Raw genomic sequence first — 8412 nt, 5'->3', positions numbered from 1 at the left:
TACCCTCAGCAGTCCAGAGTAAGACAAACCATATGCTAAGACAAAGCATAAATTCTAGAATGAATGGACCCATACATATTTGGAAACTCACTAAGCTGTGCAGGTTAATGTCACCTGCAAAAGCCATACAACCATATCCACTGCATCACTGCATCACCTGTCTGTGTCAAAAACCTTTAATTAAATTTTTGGATTCTATAACTTTAAAAAAAAAAATAATCATGATTTTTCATGAGCTATTTTATCTTGAAGTAGGCTGGATGATGTTAAAAAAAATATAAATAAATCATATTTCAATAATCACCATACAGTACAGTGCCACCCTTATATTCTGTAGGTCTTTACGTTTGAAACATAGAATTCAACTAAATTTATGGTTATTGAAGCTACATGCTTATACTTTAACTGAGAACATAGAAATACTGTAGAGTTTGGCTGCAATGTGTCTCTCACCAGCAAAGGGAGACATTTTCCAGACCTGTAATGTTACTCCTTTTTTCTTGAGGACTGCTTCCTCAATAATGACATGCACACAGGGATGTTTAAAACAAGCAGTGCTTTAATCAGTTAATTGCCAGATACATAAAAGAAAGAGCAGTAATCTAGCACTGCTGTGATAATGTGATCATATCAGTTCATAATATAGAAAATTGTCTTGAACTGATAAAGCTGCAGCATCTCAAGAGAAGCCTCTTTTTCTCTCTGTACATTATTAATGCTAGCTAGTGAACTACAAGCAAAATATCTAGAACAGAGAAACAGAATTAATAGAAATGAAGAATTCCTGGTATATTAAAACCAATAGTACCTTAGTAAGAGCTCTCCAACCCTGTACATTAAAAGCAGAAAATAATTAGGCCTACCATAGCTCATACTTAGCATGTGGTCATACACACAAACTAACTGAGCAGTGCGCAGACAGCATTGCTATTTTTGATAAAGTGAAGAAGATAATTGTAACGTCTGTGACGTTGGCGGCTCAGAGGACGCGAGAGGCAGGGTTGCGAAAAAGTGCTCTTTATTCTCCATCAGGCTTTCAACGATGGATGCACTTAACAAAACACAAAACAGAAATAGTAATCTTCTTCAGTGGAAATGCAGAGACTCTTCTTGACTGAAGTGTCGTAGGACCACTAATGTGCAGCCCCATCTCCTGGGATCTGTAGGTTTAAATAAAGGTGGAAGCAATAAGGGAACAGGTGAACACTAATCCGTATTCTAGAGATTGTGTGCGGGGCAGGTAAGAGGTTTGATCCCTAGCAGGAGTGGGCGTGTCCCTCCTGCTAGCCAGCCAACCAGCCGTGACACTTGACTGACCAAATGTAATCGCTTGAAATGACTCAAACAGTGTCTATGTGCAAATGATTCACATTTGTAAATCAGTATATATGAACAAATTACTTTGTGTACTGATTAGAACTAGTGGTGGATGAAAATAAAAACCAACTACAGATATTTGTGGTAAAATATTACTGCCAATTAAATACTACGTAGGCAGTTGTCTGTTATGGACCTCTGTTCCATTTCCCCTCATTAATAGTGATATGTACAGCTAATAATAGGTATCATTACTCATAGCTAGCTAATTAAACATACCTGTGGCTTAATCTGATGGTGAAGTCTTAAAGGTTGAAAACATGCCTTTATTGAGGCAAGCAAAATGGAGGAATAGCTTGCTTCTTTTGTTCCAGAAATGTAATAAATCAGGACATGAGGAAGATGACGAATCGTGTGACACTTTCAAGATTTTTTGAAGATTTTTCCAAACATACTTAGCTTCAGTGAGTTCTTGTGTGTCCAAGCAGTTGGGCTGCTGCTGAACATGTCAAAGCAAATTAGTTAAATAAAATGTGTGGAGTGGATGAATTAATATTTAGGCAACTCACTAAAACTCTTCATATTGAGAGAACAAATGGACTGCAAAGCAGTAAGCATATTTTCATACCTAAAGACTCTCTCTGTGTGTCCCTCTGTTTCTCCCAGTATATATATATATATATATCTCCTCTCTCTCTCTCTCTCTCTCTCTCTCTCTCTCTCTCTCTCTCTCTCTCTCTCTCTCTCTCTGGGCACAGTAAGCCCAAAAATGCTAACTAGTGAAGTACAAGCAAAATGGCTAACTGCCCTCAAGGTCAAGGTCAGAAAACTCCTCACACTGCATGCAGTGATCCATCCAAGATCCAAAATCCAAAGATTATACTACAACGTGAAAGACAGGGAAGGACGCTACAAAGTGTAAAATGCATTGTTCAAGTTGACACATGAAACATCTATGAATACATAGAAACATTGAACCCCAAATGTGAGCTGATGAGAAAGTGCCTCAACCACACAGGGGACATGTATATCATATATGTATATCTTGGAATGTACCACTTACAGATAACACAGGTGAATGATATAAGACAATCCTACCAATGGCTGGAAGAGGCAGGACTGAAGGACATGCTGCTAAGAACAGAATACAGTAAGAAACTCAACCAAGTGATGGGGATCATATACAGCAATATATGCAAGACATATGAGCTGGACACCCCAAGTCCTAATAGTAAGATCCACAGAGAACGGAAGGAAACAACCAAGATCCAGTGGAATCTCTAGCCAAGAACTCATTTTAATAAAGAGATCTAAAAATGTCTTGATCCTTTAAAGCAGTGGTTGAAAAACTCATCATTAAAAGGCCAGAGTAGCTACAGGTTATAGATCATCTAAGAGGGTGCAACCTTTGTGTATATGACTTCCGCAGTGACACACTGTGAACTTGTGTAAAGCTTTGTGGTTGACTAGTGCACTGTGTATTGCTCAGTGTGCACAAAGAGCCCTCAGATCAGTCTGAATGGTTGATCATCCCTGCAGTAGCGTAAGAGGAAACAAAGACATCAGCATGTAGAGGGTCAGCCTGCCACATTGCAGTTTGGAGAACCACATCGATAAACCACTTCCTATTCTGCAGCTCGTACCACTTCTGGACTTTGAATATGCATGAACAAAAAGGTCAAATCATCCAAACTGGAACAGTAGAAATGCATTTTTACACAGAAGTATAACAATGTATAAAGGGTCTCATTAGCTCTTGCAGCAGGTCTTAGTAGGTAGGTAGGTAGTAATTAAAAGTAGGATATGTACAAAAAACATAATGAATACATAATCCATATTTTGACAATTTTATTAGTACAATTACTTATCAAACAAAACTTTAGTTTGACACAATTATAGATTCTGGCTAATGAGAACAAAGTGTATGTGTCCAGACAACATCCACACAGCACACTAAAGTAAATGCTTTAGTTCTTCCCAAACATTACACTACACTGCAATGTCCTTATTTTGCAATAAAACTGTTGCCACTCTCATATCACCTTTCCATTACTGCATAAACTTCTATATTGCAGTGTCTTAGAGCTTGACTGTATACTACACATAATGTTTTATTCAGTGTAGATTTGTAGTGTTATTTGAACTGTACATTGTTATTCAAGGTAAAGCACTGAACTCACACACCTGTGGGGTTTAAATAGTCGTGCTAATAATGAGGTACAGGTGAGGGTGGTCATTGAAATGTGTACTGTGTGTGCTGTGTGGGTCTGGGATGGTATCAGCCAAGGCATGACATCTCTTTAGAATGATAGCTGTGTCTTTTACCATGATGTATCATTTATCTTACCATTCTTAACATGGATGATATTGGAAAATATCACATATAAAATTTGTATTCAATTAAGCGCTTATATTCAAATATGCCACCAAATTCAAACACATAATTCAAGTTGATTAATATTAAGGCTACATGCTGATTCCTGATCTGATACTACAGAGATACAACACTGCAGAACCTAAAATGATCAAACTGAAGTTTTTACACACTATAGATACAGATCACCTTTAGCAACACAAGTTCAGGTGAGGGTCTGGTGTAGAGTTTATTACTACCCATCTGATGTCTTTGACTACATAATAGCACTGATTTATGCGGGGGTTCCTAATCTCAGTTAAGGCTTGTCCATATTCTGTTCCTCTGTTCATGAAACACTTAGCAGATGAACTAGCATTGTTAGATAAATAAAATGTGCTGAACATACAGTCCCATGGGACTGATGCTGTAAAACACTGGATTAAGGAGGTTAACCAGAAGATGGCACAGGAAGCTTAGCAAAACTCTTTCCTTTTATAATAGGCCTTCACCACGTTTGCAACATGTATGTTTGCAAAATTACATGTAATATTAATGCTTTTCATGTATAAAAATGCTCTGAAGCAGTTAATGCATATTGTATTTGCACTTTGTATCTTGCACATTGCAGTATAATGCATATTATGCATATTATGCAAATCCTGACCTTAATCCAATAGAAATGTTGTGGAATGAGCTAACATTCCTCCAAGACGATGTGCAGGACTAATCAACAATTACAAGAAACATTTATTTTCAGCTATTGCTGCACAAGGGGGTCACAGCAGATACTGAAAGCAAAGGTTCACATACTTTTGCTACTCACAGATATGTAATATTAGATACTTTTCCTCAATAAATACTTTTTTGTCTCATTTGTTTCATTTGGTACTTTTGGGACTTTTTTAGACGTGTGTGAGCTGATGAAGTTTTAGGATCAAATTCATGAAGAAATCTAGACACTTCTAAAGGGTTCACAAACTTTTAAGCATCACAGTATATTTTACAAACTCCTAATATGTTACCTTTCAGACAATATATATGAGAAGTATCAGTTGTTTCAGTGCACGTGGCTGACGCACTTCATTTTTGGCTTTCTCCTTAAAATATCTATCACACCTGCAGAGAGTGAGGAAGTGTGTATGTGTGTGTGTGTGTGTGTGTGTGTGTGTGTGTGTGTGTGTGTGTGTGTGTGTGTGTGTGTGTGTGTGTGTGTGCGTGTGTATTTTTTTCCTTGGCCCTTTTCCGTAGTGTTGAGTAAACCGTTTCTGACAAGCTGCAGCAGAAGGAAACAGTCGTCAACTTTGCTTAAACAGTAATGAAAGCTTTTCATGGATATTGTGTTTCATACTCTGGAATATTGCTGCTTGGGATTATTCAGGGTATGTACATGTATGTGTACAGTTAACACACTGAGTGATTTTCTGTTTTATTGATTCACATAAAAGTCAACTTCCTTATTCTTAGCCTGGAAAACAAATAGTTACACAAGGAGTTTAAAAACTGTCTACTCAGACACTTGCATTATAAAACATTCAAACTGCTCTATGAAGATGCACTCCAACATTTAGTAAACTGTGTACTACAAATAAATAAACAAATACATACATTTTTATTAAAAGTGCAATTAGGTTTGTTTTGAACTGAAATGTGTGAAGACCTCCATGACTACACTAGTAGAAGAAGAGTATTGTGCAGCATGATTGACATATTGATGCTGTATCGCCTGTTTTGGTAACTTCCATCTCTGAGGCTCTACAAACCTCAAGAAAATGTGTTTGTGTGGCAGAGACAAAAAAAAGAAAACAGTAATCACCATTATTAGTGATGACAGCAATTTTCAGTCACCATTTTACTGGTGTCATTATTCTAATAAAGCTATGAAGTGAGACTGAGACTCTTCATCATGTTTGGTTTTAATAAATTTGCTTCTTGCTGCAGGTTTGTGTGTTCTGGCTGATGAGAACACAGAGACAGTACGCAGGGCTACCGGGAGCTCCCTCCTGTTACCACCTGCACTCCAAAAAGAATCTGTAAAATATACACTGTGGAAATTTAAAGAGCATTGAATTGCTACCTATGACAATAAGCAAATCCATATTAGTTTGAATCCCCAGTTCACGGGAAGATTAAAGGTGGACAATGTTAATCTTACTGTAGAAGTGGAAGCCCTTCAAGTTCAAGACTCTGGAACCTTCTCTATTATTGCAGATGAGACTTCACAGATTCCAACAAAGTTTACCAGTTTGATAGTCTATGGTGAGTACACCTGTATATGTTTTATCTGTCATCTCTTGCCCTTAGGGTGCTTTTAAAGCTACAGTTTATAGAGGCATTTTGGATTTTATTGCATAGACTATTGCAGGACTTATTACTTACTTATTTCTAGACATTTTATTTTTATGACACTGTTACATACAAACCATGCAATGTAAGCAAAATATGTTTGTCTATGCTTAAGCATGTTTGTCTATGGTTAAGCATGTATGGTTATGGTTAAGCATGTATGGCTATGGTTAAGCATGTATGGTTATGGTTATGCATGTTTGTCTATGGTTAAGCATGTTTGTCTATGGTTAAGCATGTATGGCTATGGTTAAGCATGTATGGCTATGGTTAAGCATGTTTGGTTATGGGTAAGCATGTATGGCTATGGTTAAGCATGTTTGTCTGTGGTTAAGCATGTATGGTTATGGTTAAGCATGTATGGCTATCGTTAAGCATGTATGGTTATGATTAAGCCATGGCTATGTGTGTTTTTTATTCTGATTTCGGTCTATGGGTTTTGGAGGCCCTCATGCCCTTAACCCTTATGTCATTCTTTTGTGCTTTAGAAATGATCTGCTCTCATTTATGAAGGTATATCATACTCCTACAGTGATGCTTGAAGTTTGTGAACCCTTTACAAGTTTCTATATTTCTGCATATTTTTGGACCTACAACCTCATCAGATTGTCACAGTTCCTAAAGTTAGAGAACCAAATCAAACAAATGACACAAAAATATTAGACTTATTAAACATTTATTTATTGAGAAAAATTATCCAATATTATGTGGGCACCCTATTTTTTAAAGAACAGGCATCTAGCAAAGTCTGACCTTCACAACACGTTTCTGCATGTGTATCATGGCATGAATAAAGGAGATTTCTGAGGACCTCAGAAGAAGAGTTGTTGGTGCTCATCAGGCTGGAAAAGGTTACAAAACCAAACCTTAAAGAGTTGGTTTCATGTGGACTCCTTCAATCCACATACAGACAGACTGTGTCCAAATGGAAGAAAAATTCAAGGAATTTACCCTTCCAGGAGTGGTCGGCCAACAAAGATCACACCAAGAGCAAGTGTGTAATAGTCCATTAGGTCACAAAGGAATCCAAAGAAACTTCTAAGCAAGGTCTTTGAATGAATAATGAATGAATTCTGAATTATACAAATTCTAAAGCAAAATGTCAGGCCCTCTCTTCGTGAACTGAAGCTCAAGAGAATTTCAATGGGTCCTGCATGAAGGCACCAACCTTAAGCACACAAGTTATTAAGAATGCTTAAAGAAAAGCAAAGTTAAGGTTTTGGAATGGCCAAGTCAATGTCCTGACCTTAATCCAATAGAAATGTTATGGAATGTGCTAACAAGCCCATGTGCAGGACTAATCAACAATTATCAGAAACATTAAACTTTCATTTATTGCTGCATAAGGGGGTCACACCAGATACTGAAAGCAAAGGTTTACATACTTTTGCTACTCACAGATATGTAATATTGTTTAATTCTCCTCAATAAATAAATTACATTGACTAATATTTTTGTCTTATTTGTTTGATTTGGTCGTTGTAGGACTTGAGTGACAATATGATGAGGTTTTTGGCTCAAAGTCATGCAGAAATCTAGAAACTTCTAAGGGGTTCACAAACTTTCAAGCATCACTGTATATTTTACAAACACCTAATATGTCCTACCACACAAAAACATTTCATTGAATAATCTCTTCATATGCAGCCTGGATTGAAAACCTTACTATTCAGAGTAACCAGACCTGGCTGGATTCTATAAAGGCCTGTGATGTTCATCTTTGGTGCCAAACTTCTGAAGATCCAAGTGCGTCTTACACATGGAGAGGGTACCAGAATGGAAGTGATGCTTTTCTGCACTTCACTTTCTCACCTGAAGATGACGACATTATCCTGAGCTGCAAAGCAGCAAACAATTTCAAAGCAGCAAACAATTTCAGCAATCAGACTGCTAGCAAACCACTTAAATGCAAAGAGCAGCCAACAACAGGTAAGCTGTGCCTGTTGCTGTTCTGCTTATTGAAATAAAGTCTGAATGTACTACTACTGCTGCTACTACTATCATCACTCGAGTGTGTAATAATTGAATTATATTTTCTGTAATGTACAACAGATATAAAAAGCTTATAATAGCATTTATAATTTAAATTCTTATTTTTAAAAGGCATGTTAGTAAAACTGATCATTTAAACTAATTAATAATATTACTAATTAAAAAAAAGAATACCAACAAGAAACAATAATAACTTATTATTTATTGTTATTATTATTAATGCAACTCTTGATATAAAATAGCCTCATAGAATGGTGAATACAATACTTCTTAACTCAGGACATCAAAGATTCTCATTTTGGTGGGTGGAGCATTAGTCTTCCCGTAGCAACTCCCAAATCCCACCGATGACCTTATAATCACTGCTCATTCTATTATGGCTATTACTACTATAATTACTAGAT

The 8412-nt window shown here is 36.7% G+C and overlaps 1 long non-coding RNA gene across 1 annotated transcript; it reads left to right on the top strand.

Annotated features, from left to right (window-relative positions):
- Positions 1-4944: 4944 nt before the first annotated feature.
- LOC118240141 (uncharacterized) lies at positions 4945-7937 on the top strand. The gene is made up of 3 exons (XR_004775306.2): positions 4945-5052; positions 5612-5929; positions 7664-7937. It is a non-coding gene; the product is annotated as an uncharacterized LOC118240141 (long non-coding RNA).
- Positions 7938-8412: the final 475 nt, after the last annotated feature.

Source organism: Electrophorus electricus, chromosome 13, assembly GCF_041902795.1.
Source record: "Electrophorus electricus isolate QZ-2024a chromosome 13, ASM4190279v1, whole genome shotgun sequence".
Lineage (NCBI taxonomy): Eukaryota > Metazoa > Chordata > Actinopteri > Gymnotiformes > Gymnotidae > Electrophorus > Electrophorus electricus.
This window is presented reverse-complemented; position numbering and strand designations above follow the sequence as displayed.